At 48.3% G+C, this 22,008-nt stretch overlaps 1 long non-coding RNA gene across 3 annotated transcripts in view; it reads left to right on the top strand.

Annotated features, from left to right (window-relative positions):
* Positions 1-22,008, top strand: part of LOC140470070 (uncharacterized) — an 87,827-nt gene that overhangs the window by 4,144 nt on the left and 61,675 nt on the right. For all 3 annotated transcript variants that reach the window (XR_011956337.1, XR_011956336.1, XR_011956338.1), the window contains exons 2-3: positions 17,509-17,637; positions 20,888-20,970. This is a non-coding gene — a long non-coding RNA (uncharacterized lncRNA). The remainder of the gene's footprint in view (positions 1-17,508; positions 17,638-20,887; positions 20,971-22,008) is intronic.

Here is a 22,008-nt window from a genome sequence, read left to right as displayed (position 1 = left end):
CAGAGGGTCAGTACTGAGCGAGTGCTGCACTGTCAGAGGGTCAGTACTGAGGGAGTGCTGCACTGTCAGAGGATCAGTACTGAGGGAGTGCTGCACTGTCAGAGGGCCAGTACTGAGGGAGTGCTGCACTGTCAGAGGGTCAGTACTGAGGGAGTGCTGCACTGTCAGAGGGCCAGTACTGAGGGAGTGCTGCAGTGTCAGAGAGTCAGTACTGAGGGAGTGCTGCACTGTCAGAGGGTCAGTACTGAGGGAGTGCTGCACTGTCAGAGGGCCAGTACTGAGGGAGTGCTGCAGTGTCAGAGAGTCAGTACTGAGGGAGTGCTGCACTGTCAGAGAGTCAGTACTGAGGGAGTGCTGCACTGTCAGAGGGTCAGTACTGAGGGAGTGCTGCAGTGTCATAGGAACAGTATTGAGGGAGAGTTGCACTGCCAGAGGCTCAGTACGGAGGGAGTGCCACACTGTCAGAGGGTCAGAACTGAGGGAGTGCCACACTGTCAGAGGGTCAGTACTGAGGGAGTGCTGCACTGTCAGAGGGTCAGTACTGAGGGAGTGCTGCACTGTCAGAGGGTCAGTACTGAGGGAGTGCTGCACTGTCAGAGTATCAGTACTGAGGGAGCGCTGCACTGTCAGAGTATCAGTACTGAGGGAGCGCTGCACTGTCAGAGGCTCAGTATTGCGGGAGTGCCGCACTGTCGGAGGGTCAGTTCTGAGGGAGGGCCGCACTGTCAGAGGGTCAGGACTGAGGTAGTGTTACAATGTCAGAGGGTCAGTACGGAGGGAGTGCTTCATTGTCAGAGGGTCAGTACTGAGGGAGTGCTGCACTGTCAGAGTATCAGTACTGAGGGAGTGCGGCACTGTCAGAGGGTCATTACTGAGGGAGTGCTGCAATGTCGGAGGGTCTGTACTGAGGGAGTGCTGCACTGTCAGAGGGTCAGTACTGAGGGAGTGCTGCACTGTCAGAGGGTCAGTACTGAGGGAGTGCTGCACTGTCAGAGGGTCAGTACGGAGGGAGTGCTGCACTGTCAGAGGGTCAGTACTGAGGGAGTGCTGCACTGTCAGAGGGTCAGTACTGAGGGAGTGCTGCACTGTCAGAGGGTCAGTACTGAGGGAGTGCTGCACTGTCAGAGTATCAGTACTGAGGGAGCGCTGCACTGTCAGAGGCTCAGTATTGCGGGAGTGCCGCACTGTCGGAGGGTCAGTTCTGAGGGAGGGCCGCACTGTCAGAGGGTCAGGACTGAGGTAGTGCTGCAATGTCAGAGGGTCAGTACGGAGGGAGTGCTTCATTGTCAGTGGGTCAGTACTGAGGGAGTGCTGCACTGTCAGAGGATCAGTACTGAGGGAGTGCTGCACTGTCAGAGGGTCATTACTGAGGGAGTGCTGCAATGTCGGAGGGTCTGTACTGTAGGAGATATGCACTGTCAGGGGGTCAGTACTGAGGCAGTGCTGCACTGTCAGAAGGTCAGTTCTGAGGGAGGGCTGCACTGTCAGAGAGTCAGCACTGCAGGTGTGCCATACTGTCGGAAGGTCAGTACTGTGGAAATGCTGCACTGTCAGAGGATACTACTGAGGGAGTGCTGCGCTATCAGGGGGGTCAGTAATGGGGGATTGCTGCAATGTCAGATGGTCAATCTGGGGGCAGTGCTGCACTGTGAGAAGGTCAGTACTGAGGAAGTGCTGCACTGTGAGATGGTCAGTACTGAGGGAGTGCTGCACTGTCAGAGGGTCAGTACTGAGGGAGTGCTGCACTGTCAGAGGGTCAGTACTGAGGAAGTGCTGCACTGTGAGATGGTCAGTACTGAGGGAGTGCTGCACTGTCAGAGAGACAGCACTGAGGGAGTGCTGCAGTGTCAGAGAGTCAGTACTGAGGGAGTGCTGCACTGTCAGAGGGTCAGTACTGAGGGAGTGCTGCAGTGTCAAAGAGTCAGTACTGAGGGAGTGCTGCACTGTCAGAGGATCATGACTGAGGGAGTGCTGCACTGTCAGCCCATCAGTCTGGGGGATACCTGCATTGTAAGAGAGGCAGGACTGAGTGAGTGCCACACTATCAGATGGGCTGAATGGCCTAATTTCTGCTCCCATGTCTTGTGGTCTAAGAGGAATATCTGAAATTGTTCAGTATATTTCTGCCTCTGCTTCCTACAAACCCTGCTCAGCAATGATTCCCACGTTCAGATTCCAGAGGCTGTGTTCAAACAGACCGCCTTCATTTGGTTACCACCCTCTGTTCCCAGGGATCAAGTTTTCGTTTCGTGTGACTGACCTGTCAGCTCAATTGTATATTTTCATGCTGCAGGACTGAGGTTTATTCCTCAGCTTCCATGTGCTCATCCCAAATGAATCCCACTGCCCCACACTCAGCACAGTCGGGTGTTCCTTATTTCTGAGCTTCCCAATGCTAATCCACACTCCTCCAAATCGTATCGCAGGCGAATTGCCTGGGAGAGAGGAGTGCTAAGAGAGGAAATAAAAATCTGAAAGTACCTTACAGTGACATTAAGGGTGAATTGATAATGACAGAAAGAGTAAGTTGTGGAACACAGTGAGAATTTGTGCATGGACCCAGAGGCTACAGTGAATGGATTCATTTTGTCAATGCTCATTGGGACAGGGTTGATATGAAATTGTGAAGATGCTCCTTGATACAATTAAATGAATTAGCATATATATAGAGAGAGATGGTTCTGAGTGGTCTGGCCTTCTTCCAACCCAATAAATCTCCAAAGACGGTGGAAATGTATCTCAGTTTACCGAATGAGGTGATGGAGGAAGGAGCAGGTACACTTGCAAACATTTTCAAATCCCCTCTGGCCACAGGAGAGGTGTCGTCGGACTGACCAGGTGGTACTGTTATTCAAGAAGGAGCATGAGATATATCAGGCAGCTACAGGCCAGTCAGGCTAATATCGTGGGTGGGACGTCTGTTGGAAGCAATTTTGGGAGAGAGAATTAATCAGCATTTAAAGAGACTGGAGTTCATGAAGACCAGTCAGAATGGTTGTGTTAAGGAGGGGTCAGGTCTGACCAATGGGATTGCACTTTTTAAGGAGGTGACCCCGTGTGTAAATAAGGGCAATACTTTCCTGTGGCCTGCTTGGAGGTCAGTAAGGCTTTTATCAGGATCCATACTGGAAACTGATAGTGAACATAAAAACTCAAGATCCAAGGAATTTGGCGCAGAATGCTGAGTGGCAGGAAGCAGACAGTGATGGCCCAATTAGAAATCTCTGTCTGTTCATGTCTCACTGTTGGGGTCTTGCTGATGTAGTTGATAGAAAAGATTTAGATTTGAATGGTGGAGGGTTAATCATTGGGTCCATGAATGATATGAAGATTGGTGGGGTGATAAATACTGAGGATGATAGCCTTAGATTACAGAAGGATGGAGATGGCCTTGTCAGATGGACCGATCAGTGGCAACGTGTGAGGTGCCTGAAGACTGGAGGGTGGTTAATGATGGGCCATTATTGAAGTAAGGCTCCAAGGAACAGCCATTGAACTATGGAGCTGTGAGCCTGATGGCAGTGGTGGGTAAGCTGTTGGAGGGCATTCTGAGAGACAATTTACATGCATTTGGAAAGGCAATGATTGATTAGGGATGGTCAGCGTGGCTTGTGGAAATGGTTTGTGATGGAGGCCACGTCCATTTTAAAAGATTCAGATCTTTTTAAACAATAAGTGAAAAATAACATCACCAGGTGCCTTAAACATGGATAGGGGAAAAAAAACTATTGTCAATGTATGGTCACTTGATGCTTGGCGACTCTCTAGAAAAGCAGGCACCCAAACAGACCAATGCTATCGATGCAAGATGCGGTGCACAGGAAGATCCAACAAGTCATTTTCAGTTGCTGTCTGTCTCCCTAGAGCAGTAATCATGCGAGATCAGGGTTCAGTCCTTGGAAAGTGATCTCTCCATTGAACCTTCCTCCACGTTTGTACCCTCCACGTTTGTACAGTAACCGTGGTTTTGTGTGCTTATCTCTGTGAGAGAGAGACACAGATAGCGAGTGTCTGTCTGTGTGTGTGAGAGAGAGTGCATGTGTGTGTATCTCTGTGTGTCTGTGTGTGAGAGAGAGGGATTATGTGTTTTTGTACGTGTCTGTCTGAGTGTGTGTTTGTGAGAGAGTGTGTGTGCATGTGTTTGAGGGAGTGAGAGTGTGTGTATGTTTGAGAGAGTGAGTGCCTGTGCGAGAGAGAGAGAGAGAGAGAGAGAGAGAGAGAGAGAGAGAGAGTGTGTGTGTGTGTGTGTGTGTGTGTGTGTAAACTAGCCAATCTTATCAGGTGCCCATGAATATAAAATCCAGCTGCTGTTTCAGGTGAATTGGTCCTTGTGTCTCCAATGACACAAAACCTGTCAGGGTGGCTTAACTGGGGGAGAGTGCTGTTCATTCCAGTGGGGATTCATCCAGTAAACCTTCCCCACACACTAACATCCCTCTGGCAATGCAGTGACTAGTCCTGCACACAGTGCTCCAGGTACAAACCAATGTAATGTCACCGTAGTCTTACCAGACCATGGGACAGCTCCTCATTACAGAGTGGGGTCTGGTGGGGATTTAATCAGAGGGTCACTATGGCCCAACTGAGGGGAGAGGTTGTGAAGGAGAGTCCTTCAGAGTAACTTTAGCTAGTGTGGTAAGCTAACTGACCAGCCAACTGAGCTAACCAACCTCACTCCAGGGGCATGCCGTGTATAACCCAATCATTGCCAGCCTGCACCTCAATAGGAGCCAGAAGCAAGGCCATTCGGCCCCCACCCTAACCCAGAAGGGAGAGCACGGGAAGCTGATGAAGGAACCAAGCCCCTTCCATGTGGCCTTCTGAAATGGAGCTGGAGGACAGGGCAGACCTGGCCTGCTGTTTGCTTCCCCGAGACTGGCCTGCTCCACCTTACAGTGAGAGACTGAGGGGAACCTCGAGGAGATTTCACTTCTCACTGAGAGGCTGGAACTCCAATCCAAATCAGACTGGTTCCCTCCGAGACTCACGGAAGAGTGCAGCCCTCTACAGATCAGGGCCTTGTGGAGTCATAACCTCCAGTGTGGGGACCAAGAGCTGGGAGGTAGTGTTAAGGACATAAGACCATCTGAAATAGGAACAGGAGGAGACCATTCTGCCCCTCGAGCCTGCTCTACTATTCAATAGAATCGTGAATGATTTAGTATTGATTTGGGAGCTGAAACCTGGACAGTACAGAGACAGAGAATCAAATTATTCTGTGATAAGGAATTATCAGACGAGAGCACACACACACACACACACACATACACACACACACACACACACACACATACACATACACACACACACACACACATACACACACACACACACACACACACACACACATACACACACACACACATACACACACACACACACACACACACACACACAAATTGTGGGATTCAGGCCGTCTGTGGGAACGGGGAGAGACAAAGGAGCATAATGCTAGAGAGGGATCTGATCCCACAGATTTCACTCCTTCCCTCTCTCTCTGCAGCTCTCATGTCTGTTTTTGTTTTTCCCAGTTCTCTCTCCCACATCTTTCCTTCAATCCCTATCTTTCAACATCCTTCACATCTCTGTCCTGTTTACATTTCCCAGTAGATTCCCTTCCCCCTTTGTCACCTCACCTGGTTTTTCAGGAATGCTTAATCATTCAGTCTTTCACAAAACTAACACCTTGCTCATCTCTCTCTGCATCTGTCTCTCAGCTCTGTGGGATCTTGCTATTCCTGTCTGTACATCACTCTAGCAACATCATAGCCCCCACTACCACCCCACTCTCTCAGCTCTATCTCTCTGCTGTTGTAACTCCTCTCTCTCTCTGTCCTATATCTCTCCCTGGGATTTCTGTCTTGCTGTCTGCCTGAACTCTCCCTGTCTTTCTCCTCCCATTTTCTCCTTGTATCTGTCTGACATTGTATTTCTCTTCCTGGAGTTTCACTCTCTCTCTCTCTCTCTGTCTCTGTCTGCTCTCTCTCAGTTCTTCTCACTTCCTCTACCCCCCCCCCCCCCCCGCCTGCCTGTCTTTCTCTTGTTCTCTCCCTCCCTCTCACTGTCTGTCCATCCATCTCTCTTTCTCTCGTGTGATTGCTCTCCCTCTTTCTCCCTGGACCCCTCTGCTCTGTCCCAGTGACTGGGGGAAGGGGCATTGGGAAGAGCTTGCCTCAGTGCCTGGTCTCTCCCAGGTTTTACCCCCACTGTGGGGTGGAACATGAAGTACTTTTCTGAGTGAGTCTGAAATAGAGAAAAAGAGAAAGAGAAAGGGAGAGTGAAAAAAAGAGAGAGAGACATGGAGAGAGTGGAGATGGAGAAAGTGGAGAGAGAGAAATGGGCAGTGAGAGTCAGGGACGGGGAGTGAGAAAAGGACAGAGTGAGAGAGACAGGGAGAGAGAGAGAGAGTGAGAAGGGCATATATGGGGGGAGAAGGACAGTGTGTGTACTTGGCGATGGTTTCAGAGTGGGATCTTGTTGTGCATTACTGCAGTCAGTCAAAAGGTGAGTTAGTCTCTGCACTATGTCCTCCAGCCCAGGGGCTGTGAGTCTGCATGGGAAAGGGGGAGACTGGGAGACAAGGAGAGAGTGGGACAGCCAGAGACAGGGGGAGGGTTTGATGGAGTTTTGGGGTTGCTGGAGAAAGGAGGGGCTGTTGTCAGAGAGAGATGGAGGGAGGGATAACATGTGATGCAAAATCTGAGACAGGGTTGTGAAGAGGTCTCCACAGGAAGGATAGTCAATGAGGCCATTCAGGGGCCAATCCTGAGGATCCTGAACCGGTCCAGGATCATTTAATGGGTGAGGGGGTATGATGGGCAGAAAGGACTCCATCTGTGATGTAAACCTTCTGTAATTCTCGGACTGGGATCTTGCTGTACATTAAAATCGTCTCAGGCGAGTCAGTCAACCCAGACTCATTTACCTGTGTGAGAAAGTGAGGACTGCAGATGCTGGAGAGTCAGAGTTACAAAGTGTGGAGCTGGGGAAGCACAGCAGGTCAGCCAGGAGAGTCGATGGGTCAGGCCTGACCTGCTGGGATTTTCCAGCTCCACACTTTTCCACTCAACTCCCTCTGCCCCGGGGAGGGGGGCTCACAGCAATGTTGGGGGCAGCAAAATATTTGAGGGGGGCACAGTTGGTAAGGTAGGTATTTGGGAGGGAAGGTATTTGGGGAAGGGAATAAATTTGGGAGGAGAGTAAAAAATGAGGGGCAAATGTTTTTAGCGGGGTCAAAATTGGGTGAGCACTTTCAGGTCTGAAATAAAGAAAAAGAGAAAGGGAGGGTGAGAAAAAGAGAGAGAGGTAGAGTGAGTGGGGATGGAGAAGGGGGATGAGAGAAAGATGGGGAAGAGACAGACAGTGAGAGGGAGGGTGTGAGAGAAAGGCAGATTGAGAGAAAGAGACAGACAGGGAGAGAGAAGGACAAAGAGAGAAGGGGAAGTCAGACTGAGACAAACAGGCATTAAAGCATGGACAGACTGAAGGGGTGACACTCAGTATTCCAGTTGGTTCCAGCTCTCTCTCTCTCAATGGTTTTTCACACTCCCTCTCTCCCATGCTCCTGAGGTTTCCTTCAGCTTGTCTCTCTCTCCCTCTCTCTCTCCCTCTCTCTGGATGGTGAGCTGGTCTCGGTCCCTTGCCATGTTGGTCACCTCAGAAAGCCTCCAGAAAATTCAAGAGATCAGTCTGCAGGTGATCCCTGGTTTTGTTCATTTCTGGATGGTTCCCCAGAACTTTCTATACTTCTGGCCAATTCGGAGAATCAGTTAATAGTTTGAAGCGTTGCTAATCATTTGGATGGCTTGTTCCTGTTAGTTTCTTTGTGTAGCAGGACCCGGTACCTTCCTGTTTGGGCCCTCCTTTGTTTAGTGGAGACGTTATTAGGGATATGTCTGCCCAGGGGAACTGTTGCCTTTTACATTATGCTGATGGGATAACCATCTGGCTGCTGTCTGGCTTTTGTGATTTGGGAGTATAACTTGTCCAATATACCCAGCATCTCTTAGCTGTCTATCTGTGTTTTAGCAAGGAGGCAGGAACATTTCACCCATTCCCCCTCCCCCACCCAGTCTTTTGAATAGAAAGAAGCTTATACAATGAATTACAAACCTAATTTTAAAAGCTGGTTATGTTTGTTGTCAGAGTAGCCTGCTGTTTGAGCGAAAACCATTTTGTACATTGGTCAAACCGATTGTCATATGGCTGATAAGTGATACCATAGAATCCCTACAGAGCAGAAACAGGCCCTTCAGCCCATCGACTCCACAATGAACCTCTGAAGAGAATCCAACTCAGATCTATCCCCTGATGATATCTGTGAAACCGTACATTCCCCATGGCTATTCCAGCTAACCGGAATATCCCTCGGCACTACGGGCAATCTGTCAAAAATGCCCACCATTGAACAGTGGGAGAAAACCCATACAGATGGAGGGAGAATGTACAAACTCCACACAGACAGTCGCTCAGGAGTGGAATCAAACCCAGGTCTCTGGCACTGTGAGGTGACAGTGCTCACCACCAAGTGACTGTGGCTCTCCAAACTGTTTTGACAAAACATATTCCGTTCTGAGAATCCATACAGAATTGTGATGCATAGCCAACATCCGGTGAGCAGAATAAATGCAAGTGAATGAGACCTCCTGGCTCAAACTCCCGGAATTCCCTTCCTAAGGACATTGTGGGTCTATCACCTGCAACAGTTCAATGTGCAGCTCATCACCAAAAGCAGCTCCCGAGCAGCTACGGACAGGCAATCAATACTGGGCCCAGACATGAACACTCAAACACTGCAAATGAATGAAACTAAGGTGATCACCCGGGGAGTTCCATCTACCTTCCAGTCCCTGGGGGTGTGTCCAGGCATTATTCACTGTTAGAAACGAAAATTGCTTCTTAATAATCGCTCTTGACAAATTCAGGAAAACAAAGCTTTATTAGCAAGTTTGCAGAGATGGGCACCCTTCTGAGTAAAAGGCGCGCTGAGGCTTACAAAGTTTCTCATTATATACAGTACAAGTCCCTCCCCTCCTTGGTTCTAACGAGCCATGAGGTTCACATTCTTAAAAACATCATTATTCTCCAACTTGCATCCTTATCACAAAGTCTGCAACAAATGTCTCCAGACCCTCCCCTTCCTGGCCCTTAACGAGCCATGAGGTTCACATTCTTAAAAACATCATTATTCTCCAACTTGCATCCTTATCACAAAGTCTGCAACAAATGTCTTCAGACCCTCCCCTTCATGCCTCCAGACCCTAGAGGTGTTATTTTTCTCTCCCTGTAGTCTTATCAGTCAAAGACTTATTCTTCTCTGTCTGTGCTGTAGCAGATGTCTCTGTATCAATCTGTAGCAGATGTCTCTCGAGTCGTTTCCCTGTCCTGCAGTCTTTATCAGTCAAGGACTCATCCTTCCCTGCCTGTGTTTATGGTTTCATCAATCAAGGGCCTGCTTGTTTTACTCTGCTCACAAACTGCATGCACTATTTTAAACTATTCTACTTTTGAGTATACAAAATGTTTTAAGAAAGCAAAAGTCTAATGTTTTAGAAAAGAAGCAAAAGTTTTATCTTTTATTATAGATCAGTCTGTGGTCTAGGCACATCTTAAAGTTGCAAACCGAAATTACCTCTCACAATCACCATGATCGTACCCATCTGTTACAGCCTGCAATCCTAACCACCGGTATCCCGAGATATATCAAGGTGAGTGTGGTTAGGACCACAGCTTGATGTGAGAGGAGCCGAATTCGTTAATGACAGGTGGTGGGAATGCCATGGTATGGCCTGATCCTTCACATTTACGTAAGTGTGGTCCTTTTCAATGTCCCCTCTATCTCCACAGCATGTGGGATGGAATCATGATAACCCATCTAAATACCTTCTTTAATGTAATTCCGATACTTTCGACTTCAAAGATCCCCATCCTAACATTGTCACTTGGGATAACTGGAATCCCTCGCACCAAGCCCAGTGCCCCACCGAAAGTGTCCTTACAGCTGTCATTAACCCAGCCCTTGGTGAGCTGCTGTAACTGACAGTGAGACATGTTAGTGTGGGTGTTCTCCTGGAACAAATATTTCCGCTGTTTGTCACTAATCCGGGATGGGACTTCTCTCGAGCAGTGAGGTCCGCTGCCTTCATTTCATAATGGATGCCCCCCCCCCTCACTGTTGTCCCTCAGGGAGGGCTGAATGGCCTGGTGGACAAAGTCACATGGTGATTAATTTAATTTGTTTGTCAGCATCCAGTCCGTGTATGACAGACTGTCGGTCTGTCTCAACCAAAAATGTATCTGGGTTTGAGACAGGATCAAACAGAGTGGCCTTTTTGGTGCTGCCCACCAGCTGGGTGCCTGGAACGGCTGTTGTGTATGGAGTGAGACCATCAGCTGTTTGACTCTTGGTAACCACAGGATTCATGGAATCTGGGTCCGTCTGTGGGTCAGGGCTGGGGGCAAAAGGTGCAGTTACCTGGGAGACAGGCAGTGGGAGTCCCCATCTGTGAGCGGGTGTGGATGTGTCAGTGTGGAGCCTGTCAGTATCTCCCTGGGGAGGTAGAACCCCAAAGGCACACATTATCCCATTCTGGGAGGGGTCCTAGTTCCCTAGGGATTGTATTTGCTCCTGACACCCCCTACTAGGGCCTGATGTGTGTTGTTCCGTGTTGTAGGTGTACAGGACCCATGCAGCTGCTTGGAGCTCATACACTGTCCTTCCAGATTGTCAATGTAACCTGAGGCTGCCTCCCCATCCCCAGAGACCCTCCTTTCACTGGATTGGGCTCTTCCCAATTGGAACTGGAGTAGTCCCATGTTCCTGCAACCTTCTGTCCTGCTCATTGTGTCGGAGACCGAGCTCTGTCACAGCCTGTAGGTTTCCCTGGGGTGACCGGATCCCAGCTGCCTTATCCCAGCTGGGGGTCCTCCAGGCTATCGGCAGTGGAGTGAGCTTTCCAGCTTCCTTCCCCAGTTCTCTTTGGGCATCTCACCACAGCTCCTGTACCAGGAACCCTTCACTGCAAGGCCAGGCTGGCTTCCTGTGAAATTCTGCAGGACTGTTTCACATTTGTCCCTGCTCGTGATCCTATTGCTTTGGTCGCTTCTGTATTATGGGACACCTGGGTATACTCATAGAGTCATAGAGTTCTACAGCATGGAGACAGGCTCTTTGGCCCAAACTGGTCCATCTACACTAACCCCGTTTCCATGCACTTGAACCAAATCCTTCCAATACGTTCCTCTCCATGTATTTGTCCAAGTGCATTTTAATTGTTCTTAAATGTATCCTCCTCGACCACTTGCACTGGTAGTTCATTCCGTATGTGTACCACCCCCTGGGTAAAAGCATTGTCCCTCAGGTTCCCTTTTAATCTTCCCCTTTCTCCTTAAACTGATGCCCTTTCATCCTTGATTCCCCAAGCCTTGGATAAAGACTGAGTGCATTCACCCTATCCATGCCTCCCATGATCTTATACACCTCTATAAGGATACCCCTCAGTCTCCTACACACGAAAGAAAATGTCCTTGCTTGTCCAACCTCTCTCTTTATCTGTCTAGTTGAGTTCTGGCAACATCCTTGTAAATTTTTTCTGTCCTCTTTCTAGTACAATAACATCCTTCCTATAGCAAGGTGGGTAAAACTGAACACAATATTCCAAGTGCGGCCTCACCAACATCCTGCACAACTACAACAGACCTTCCCAACTTCGATATTCCATGCCCTGACTGGTGAAGGGCCCAGTGTGCCAAAAGCCTCCTTCACTGCCCTGTCTCCCTGAGTTCAGAGAGCCGTGCTCCTGGAATCCAAGGTCCCTCTGTTCCACGACACTCCTTCAGGCCCTACCATTCACCATGAAACCCCTGTCTTGATGTTACTTTCCAAAATGCAAGATCTCGCCCTTGTCTGTATTAAACTCCATTTGCCATTTCTCAGCCCAATTCCCCAGCTGATCAAGGTCCTGTTGCAATTGCTGAGAACCTTCCTCACTTATTTTAGTGTAATCTGAAAACTTTCTAATCATGCCTTAAACATCCTCATCCAAATCATAGATATAGATAACAAACAGCCATGGGTCTAGCACTGACCAGCTGCGTGGCACAATGGCTCAGTGGTTAGCACTGCTGCCTCACAGCACCGCGGATCTGGGTTCAAATCCAACCTCACAGGATGCTCTGTGGGGGTTAGATCCTGTTAGGGTTAGATTTCCTACAGTATGGAAACAGACCATTTGGCCCAACAAACCACACCGACCTGCTGAAGAGTAACCCACCCAGAGCCATTCTCCCTACCCAACATTTACCCTTAACAAATGCACCTAGCAATATAGGCAATTTAGCCTGGCCAATTCATCTGACCTGCGCATCTTTGGAATGGGGAGAAAACCGGAGCACCCAAAGGAAACCCACACAGACACAGGGAGAATGTGCAAACTCCACACAGTCACCCGAGGCTGGGGTCGAACCTGGGTACCTGGCGCTGTGAGGCAGCAGTGCCAACCACTGAGCCACCATGACACACCAACTGAGTTTGTACATTCTCCCCAGTGGATTTCCTCTGGATGCACCGGTTTCCTCCCACAATCCAAAGATCTGCAGGTCAAGTAAATTGGCAATGCTCAATTGCCGAGAATGTTCATGGATGTGTAAGTAAGTTGCATTAGTCAGGGGTAAATGCAGAGTAATAAAGTAGGTGAATGGGTTTGAGTGAAATATTCTTCAGAGGGCCAGTGGACTTGTTGGGCCTTAGGGCCTGTTTCCACAGAGGAGGGATTCTATGATTCTATGACCGCTGAGGCACACCACGAATCACAGGCCTCCAGTCTGACTGTTACCCTCTGCTTCCTACCATCAAGCCAATTGTGTACCCAGCTTGCCAACGCCCCCTGGATTCCATGTGATCTAACCTTCCAGAGCAAGGTACCATGTGGAACCTTATCAAAGGCCTTCCTGAAATCTGTAGAGTCTACACGTACTGGCCTGCCCTCGTCAAACTTCCTGATCACTTCAATAAAGAACGCTGACAAATTTGTGAGGCATGGTCTCCCATGCACAAGGCTTTGCTGACTACTCCCAATCAAATGTTGTATTTCCAAATGCATGTCTATCTAATCTCTCAGCATCTTCTCAAGTAACTTACTTACCACGGATGTTAGGTTTACTGATCTATAGTTCCCAGGTTTATCTTTGCAGCCATTCTTGAATAAGGGCGCAACATATGCTGTCCTCCAGTCTTCCGGGACCTCACCCGTGGCTAACGGTGAGGCAAAAAGATCAGCAGGGACTCCACAAGAACTTCCCTCACCTCTTGAGGTGCCGTTGGATATGTTTGGTCAGGTCCAGGAGATTTATCCACCTTCATACATTCTAACACATTCAACACATCCTCTCCTGTGATATGGTCTGACACCAAGAGATCATCACTAACTTGCCCAAGTTCCCAAGCCTTCATGTCCTTCTCCAAGGTCAACACAGAGGGGAAATAACTCCTCTGATTCTGCACACACGTCTACTTTGGTCCTTGAAGGATCCTATTTTCTCTCTAGTTATTTTTTTTTCCTTGGGAGGGGGTGATTGCAGTGCTGGGTAAGGATCAGTCAGGGGGGGATATTGCAGTGCTGGGTAAGGATCAGTCAGGGAGGGGGAGATTGCAGTGTTGGGTAGGGATCAGTAAGGGAGGGGGAGATTGCAGGGTTGGGTTGGGATCAGTCAGGGAGGGGGTGATTGCAGTGTTGGGTAGGGATCAGTAAGGGAGGGGGAGATTGCAGTGTTGGGTAGGGATCAGTAAGGGAGGGGGAGATTGCAGGGTTGGGTTGGGATCAGTCGTGGGGGAGATTGCAGTGTTGGCTGGGATCAGTAAGGGAGGGGGAGATTGCAGGGTTGGGTTGGGATCAGTCGTGGGGGAGATTGCAGTGTTGGCTGGGATCAGTCAGGGAGGGGGAGATTGCAGTGTTGGGTAGGGATCAGTCAGGGAGGGGGTGAGTGCAGTGTTGTGTAGGGATAGAGGGAAATCAGGAGGCCAAAAAGGGGACATGAGATTGCTTTGGCAAATAGATTTAAGGAGAATCCAAAATGTTTTTATAAATCCAAAAAGGACAAAAGGGTTACTAGGGAGAGAATAGGGCCCCTCAATGATCAAGACAGCCTGCACGTGGAGCTGCAGGAGATTGGGGAGGAACTGAACAAGTATTTCCTGTAGAGAAGGACATGGAAGATATCGAATAGAATGATGGTTTGAGAAGTAGCATTGGGAAAGAGTTGATGTCATCTTGTAAAATGTCCACATTACAGAGGAGGAGGTGCTGGATGTCTTGAAATGGTTAAAGGTGGATAAATCCCCAGGACCTTATCAGGTGTACTCTCGATCTCTGTGGGAAGCTAGAGAAGTGATTGCTGGGTCTCTTACTGAGATATTTGTATCATGGATATTCACAGGTGAGGTGCCAGAAGACTGGAGGTTGGGCTAACGTGGTGCCACTGTTTAAGAAGGGTGGTAAGGACAAGCCAGGGAACTACAGACTGGTTCGCCTGTCGTCAGTCGTGGGCACGTTGAGAGACGGATACATGAGGGACAGGAATTACATGTGTTCAGAAAGGCAATGTCTAATTGGGGATAGTCAGCATTGCTTTGTACGTGGGAAATCATGGCTCAAGATATTGAGTTTTTTGAAGAAGTAACAAAAGGATTGATGAGGGCAGAGCGGTGGATGTGAGTGATCTGGACTTCAGTAAGGTGTTCGAAATGTTTCCACATGGGAGATTGGAGAGCAAGGATAGATCTCACCGAATACAGGGAAAACCAGTTATTTGGATACAGAACTGGCACGAAGGTAGAAGACAGAGGGTGGTTGTGGAGGGTGTTTTTTTCAGACTGGAGACCTGTGACGACTGGAGTGCCACAAGGATCGGTGCTGCGTCCACTACTTTCCATTAATGATATAAATGATTTGAATGTGAACACAGCAGGTATAGTTAGTAAGTTTGCAGATGACACCAAAATTGGAGGGGTAGTGGACAGTGAAGAATGTTACTTCACATTACAACGGGATGGTGAACTGATGGGCCAATGGGCTGAGGGGTGGCAGATGGAGTTTAATTTAGATAAATGGGAGGTGCTGCATTTTGGGAAAGCAACTCTTCGCAGGACTGATCCACTTAATGTTAATGTCCCAGGGAGTGTTTCTGAACAAAGAGACCTTGGAGTGCAGGTTCATTGTTCCTTGAAAGGAGAATTGTAGGTTGATAGGATAGTGAATAAGGAGTTTGGTATGTTTGTGTTTAATAATCAGTGCATTGAGTAGAGGAGTTGGGAGGTCATGTTGTAGCTATACAGGACATTGGATAAGCCAGTTTTGGCATATTGCGTGCAATTCTAGTCTCCTCCCTATCGGAATGATGTTGTATAAATTGAAAGGGTTCAGAAAAGATTTGCAAAGACGCTGACAGGATTGGAGCATTTGAGCGAAAGTTAAATGGGCTGGGGATGTTTTCCCTGGAATGTCTGAGGCCGAGGGGTAACCCATATGGAGCTTTATAAAGCTATGAGAGGCATGGTTCGGTTGAACAGACAAGGTCTTTTCCCTGGGGTGGGGTAGTCCAGAACTGGAGGGCCTAGGTTCAGGATGAGAGGGGAAAGATATAAAAGGAACTAAGGGATAACGTTTTGATGTGGAGGGTGTTGTGTGTATGGAATGACCTGCCAGATGAAGTGGTGGAGACTGGTACAATTACTGTATTAAACAGGCATCTGGATGGGTATACGAACAGGAAGGGTTGAGAGGGATTTGCGCCAAGTGCTGGCAAATATGACGAGATTATGTTAGGATATGTGGGTGACGTGGATGAGTTGGACACCGAAGGCCTTGTTTCTGTGCTGTCCATCTCTCTGACTCTAAATGTTTTGCACTGTCCATTTCCAGCCATACACTTCACTGTTTCCCCTGTTTACCTTGGTCAGTTCCCCTCTCAAACACATGTCAATGGCTTTGGTTGTGATTGTTGGGTGTGCTTTATGGTCACTTTAAAAATCCATCATCTCGCTGAATTCCACTACACTACAATTTCCCAGAGGATATCTCAGTGGGACATTACTCCTTCCCTCAGCGTCATCACCCAACGGTCGATCTGAGATAGTCACGTCCCTGGCTGTTTCCACGACGTGTTATTCAAAGAAACACTGACACAAACATTCAAAGAGGAGTTCGGAGAACATCACTTTTGCCGATGTGACTGTCTCAGATTATACAAAGACTGAAGTCTCCCAGAATTATCAGCGCCTTTGTATTACACAGGAATACATTGGAATGTGGAACAGGGATGAGCAATAAAATGCTGTTTTGCAGCCTCTAAACTGTTCTCCTGCTTGTGTTTTTGACACGTGTTACCCAGAATCTCCATTCGGACTGATTCAGCTTCATCATCTGAGGCCAAATGCTTTCTCTGTTATGCCTTTGTTAACCATTACTGTCAGGGTCACCAATCCTCAACTCCCTGACACCCCTCAATAAGGTGTACAATAAAATATTCATGTTCCACCTTTTGTTCACCCTGTCACCACTAAATCTCATTTATCTCTGTGCCCCAGTCCATCCACCTTATTGCAGAGACTTTATCCAGTCCAATAAAAAACATTACGACTGACTCTTTCCACAATTTCTTGTCACAGTCCAAGTCACTGATGTGCAGTTTCAGTTAAACTCTGTCTCTCCCTGTTCCTTTCTGCTTGTCTTCAGCTACATTGCCATTTCTGTTTGGATTTGGAAAGCTCCTTTCACCTGAACCCTGGCCCTGCATCCTCTCTGTCAGTTTAAAGTCCTGTCCATAAGCTTACCGACATGGTTGACCAGGACACTGCTCCCAGCAGTGTTGTGTTTAATTCACTCATGGGATGTTGCTGTCTCTGGCTGGCCAGCATCGCATGCCCACCCCGAGCTGCCCTTGAGCTGAGTGCCTTGCTGGATGATTACAGAGAGCAGTTTAGAGTCAACCCCATCACTCTGGGTCTGGATCATGTGTAGGCCAGACCCGCTGCCTATAACAGATTTCCATCCTAAAAGGATATTAAGCAGTTAGATGGTTATACTGGACACCGGCATTAACATCTGGATGAACAGTCGGGTGAGAATAACACGAGGCCATCACCTGTCCCACTCGTAGCTCACCTGTCACTGAGTACTGATCCCCGTGCACCATGAATCACAACCCTTTTATCATGACCATTGTGTGATCCTGATACCTTCCTGCACTCTGGTGATATCACTCAGTCTCTCTCCATGTGGTATCCCTCACTGTGTGGGTCTAATTACTGCCTCTGTCAGTGTCTCTCACTCTTGCAGCTACTCCAGATCCTGAGCCAACAGCATCCTCCATTCCAGAGAGACACAGTAGCACAGGCCAGGGATGGAGACTGGGATTTTCCAGATCTCTGTGGGACTCAGTGCCATTCTTCATGTGTAACCCTCACTGCATCAGTCTAATTTCCCATTTTGTCTGTTTCTCTGTCTCCTGTAGGTCATCAGGATGTTCCTGTCTCAGCCGAATTCCTAACTCTTGTCTCGTCCATAACCACATCAAAGACGGTTGATCAGTCAGAGAGACATGAAGAGGGAGGTCTGGAGCCTTCAGTAAATCCTGCAGCCGGTAAGATGACTCACAGTAAACAGCACAGGGAGGGGTTAGTGACCTTCTGTATTCAGACCTGGAAGACAGGACATAGACACAGAGCTGGGGAAGGAAAAGCAACATTCTAGGCTTCATTCACATCATCTTGTGAGGGACCTGCTTTCACCTCTGCTGTACTGGTCCTCCCTGAGACATCTCTCTCTGACTCTCTCTCTCACCCCCTCACTCTCATTCTTTCTTTCTCACCCTCTCTTTCTCTCTCACCCCCTCATTCACTCTCCACCCAAACTCTCTCTCTCACCTGACTTCTCTCTCCCTCGCATCCCTCTCTCTCTCATCCCTCTATCACTGGATTGCCCTCTATCTCTCCCTATCAGCTTTGCCTCCTCGATATCTATCTTTCTCTCTCTCTCTCACTCTCGCTCTCTCTCGTCCCCTTCTCGTGCGCTCTCTTGCTCTCAGACTCTCTGTCTCATTTCCTTCCCCTCCCTCCCACTCATTTGCACCTCTCTCTCTCTCTTGCCCCCCCTCTTGCCCCCCTCGGTCTTGCGCTCTCGCTCGCCCCTCTCTCACTCACTCGCCCCTCTCTCTCACCCCCTCGCCCCTCTCTCTCACCCCTCCTCACTCTCAACCCATCTCTCTCTCACCCTCTCTCTCCCTTCCCCTCTTATGCTCTCTTCCCCCTCTCTCACTTACCCCTCTCTCCCCTTTTCTCACCCCCTTGCTCTCATTCCCCCTCTCAACAGTTTGTATTTTTATTATCATGCTTATAATTTCACAAAAATCCTATTGAGAACTTTAGACATAAGGCCAGAGATGGAGATATTAGGTCATTGCCAAAGCATTGCCAAAAAGCAGGTTTTGAGGGATGTCTTAAAGGTGGAAAGCAGACCTGTGAGGTTTTGGCTGCGAATTTCAGACCATGCTGCTTCAGCAAGTGTAGAAACAGCCACACAGGTGAAGTAATGAATTAACAAATGGTTTGGAGTCTCGAAGAAAATGGGTTGTCCAGGTCTCAAAGTGTGTGTGGTGCAGGGAGTTAGGGACTATGACAGCCAGGAATTAAATCAAGTGTGAGAATTTTAAATTGAGGGATATTGGCCAGGTGCTGGCAGGTGAGACTAGATTGGGTTGGGGTATCTGGTCGGCATGGACGGGTTGGACCGAAGGGTCTGTTTCCATGCTGTACATCTCTATGGCTGTATGCTGTTGATTCTAATTAGGAGCCTTTTGATGAATCAACAAGCAGAGATTTAGACTTTCTTGAGATTACAGGGAGATTGAATGTTGGAAGCTGGCCCTGAGTATGTTTGGATAATGAAGTCTGGAGATAACACACAACGGATGAGAGTTTCAGTATATGAGCTGAGACAAGGGTAGAATCAGCTAGAATTAGTGATCTTGGAGTGGGACTGGGCTGTCAACCTCACCTCACCTCTGGGATTCAGTTAGTTGTCAGGTTGTGAATCAGGGCAGTAACACAATCAGGAGCTGAGTGGCCCTGGTGGAGCCTAAAATGAGTGTCGCTCAGCTGGCTGTTGTTGAGCAGCTGCTGCTTGGTAGCCCTGTTGATGACATCTTCCATCACTTTACTGTTGGTCGAGTGTGGACTGATAGATGGAAATTGCCTGGGTTGGGTTGCCCTGTGTTTTTGTGTTGAACATCCCTGGGCAATGTTCCACATTGTCGATAGATGCCAGTGCTGGAGTGGTACTTGGCTTGGTGGGTGGCAAGTTCTGGAGCACAAACCATCAGTATTATTGCCAGAATATTGGCAGGGCCCATAGCCTTTGCACTATTTAACCATTTCTTGATGTTATTCAGACTGAATCGAACTGGCTTAAAACTCGCATCTGTGATGTTGGAAACCACTGGAGAAGGCTGAGATGGATCATCCCACTTTGCACTTCTGGCTGCAGATTGCTGCAAATGCTGTCATCTTATCTGGTGAATGGATGTGTGAGGCCCCTCCATCAGTAAGGGTGGGGATATCTGTGATGCCTCCTCCAGTGAGTTGTTTAATTGTCCATCACCGTTCACAACTGGGTGTGGCAGAACTGCAGAGCTCCGATCTGTTCCACTGGACGTAGGATCACTTAGCTTTACAGATTGTGCTGGAGTACAGTTCTGCTGCTGTTGATGTCCCACAGTGCCTCCGAGATATCCAGTTTGAGATCCTACATCTCTTCAAAGTCTGTCCCATTTAGAACGGTGATAGTGTCACTCAACACAATGGAGGTTTTTCTCAACTTTAAGGCAAGACTTTGTCTCCAAAAGGAATGTGTGATGGTCGCTCGTACTGATACTGTCATGGACAGATGTATCTGCCGCTGGTCAATTCATAACAATGAGATCAAGTATGTTTTTCCCTCTTGTTGGTTCCCTCACCACCCGCTGCAGACTCAGTTGAGCAGCTATACCCTTTAGGACCTGGCCAGCTCAGTCAGTAATTCTGTTGCAGAGCAAGTCTCGATCATGGACATTGAAATCCTGTACCCAGAGTACATTTGACATCATTTTATTGCCTCAGTGCTTCCTCCAAATGTTGTTCAACATGAAGGAGAACTGATCCATCAGCCAAGGGAGGATGGTATGTGGTAATCAGCAGGAGCCATGAAACCTACTGGTCTCCGGAGCCAATGCTGTGTACTCCCAGGACAAATCCTCCCTGTCTGTACACCACTGTGCCACCACCTCTGCCTGGTCTGTCCTGCCGGTGGGACAGGACATATCAGAGATTTCAGGAGAAAGTGAAGATTGCAGATGCCGGAGATCAGAGTCAAGAGTCTTGTGCTGGAAAAGCACAACGGTCAGGCAGCATCCGAGGAGCAGGAGAATCGACGTTTCAAGCCTAAGCCCTTCATCAGCCTGACCTGCTGTGCTTTTCCAGCACCACACTCTCGATATCTAGGGATGGTGATGGTGGTGTCTGGTTATCTTTGTAAGGGATGATTCCGTGAGTATGACTATGTCAGGCTGTTCCTTGACTAGTCTGTGAGACAGCTCTCCACGTTTTGGCACCAAAAACCATAGGTTAGTGAGGAGGACGTTGCACCATCGAGAGAGCTGATTCTGTGGTTGTAATTTCTGGTACCGTGTTAGTTGCCAACTGGTCCATCCAGTTTCATTCCTGTGTTGAGACTTTGCAGTGATTAGTACAGTGAGTAGCTGGCTGGGCCGCTGTCAGGTTGGCAGGATTTTTTTCGCCATTGACAATGGTTTCATGGAGTTCAGATTTCTAGTACGTTATTCTTTTTCTTGAATTCAGATTCCACCATCTGCCAAGATGGGATTCGAATCAGGACTTCAGCCGTTTGTTTTAATATTCTGGATAAAAGCTAAATACATCAGGTTTGTTCACTCATTTTAAATATCACTAACCCTGGTTTTGTTTCTTTCTAAAACACTGTCCATCGTCCTGTCTCCTCCATCCTCCTCTCCAACAACGAGTGAGGAGCACATGGGGTTTCCCTGTCACTAAGACTGAGATAATCCGATCTGCTGTTTCTCTCCCTCCCACTAGCCCACTGAGCCAAACTGCCTCACGTGGTGTTCCTGGTTTTTGTCCTAAACCTACATCTTTCTCCAGTCTCTTGTCAAGCCTTATCAGAGCTCACCTTGACCCTTTACCCTAATCTCGCTAAACTCACTTTCCAACTCTCTTTCCTCTGCTGCCGCCTCATCACTCCCCCTCGCCAATTTATAGATATTGTTCCTTGTTCTGTCTGTTGGTCTTTTCTGGTTATGTCCTTCTCTCCCATTCTGTGAAAAACTAATATTTGACCTCACCGTTGTTGGAAAACCCTGCTCCATCTCCACTCTCCTTTTCCTTTCTGAATTCCTTGCATTTGGTGTCCCTCAATGATCCATCCTTGGTCTCTCCTGTATCTCACGTACATAGTGCCAGGAGGTGATATCATCCAAAAACACTGTGTTAGGTTTGACATGTACACTGACGATGCCCAGCTCTCCCTCCCCATCATCCCTCTCCATTACTCCACTGTTACTCAGTTATCAAACTGCTTATCACATTCCCACTACTTAATTAGCTGCAATTTCCTCCAATGAAACATTGTCAAGGTTAAACCCATTGCCTTACTGCTGAGCCCCTCCCTCCCACTGGGAACTCTGAGGCAGAACGACACTCTCAACAATATTGCTGTTCTATCTGACCCCAAGGTGACCTTCTGATCAGACATCCACACAATCACAGCACCAGGAAATCCAATCTTTTAAAAGTTGCTTTTCTCCACCTCACCCCAGCTCCATTGCTACTGAAACCCCTTACCCGCGTCTGTGTTCCCTTGTAGAACATAGAACATAGAACAATACAGCACAGAACAGGCCCTTCGGCCCACGATGTTGTGCCGAACTTCTAACCTAGATTAA

Source organism: Chiloscyllium punctatum, chromosome 50 (assembly GCF_047496795.1).
Source record: "Chiloscyllium punctatum isolate Juve2018m chromosome 50, sChiPun1.3, whole genome shotgun sequence".
NCBI classification, from domain to species: domain Eukaryota; kingdom Metazoa; phylum Chordata; class Chondrichthyes; order Orectolobiformes; family Hemiscylliidae; genus Chiloscyllium; species Chiloscyllium punctatum.
This window is presented reverse-complemented; position numbering and strand designations above follow the sequence as displayed.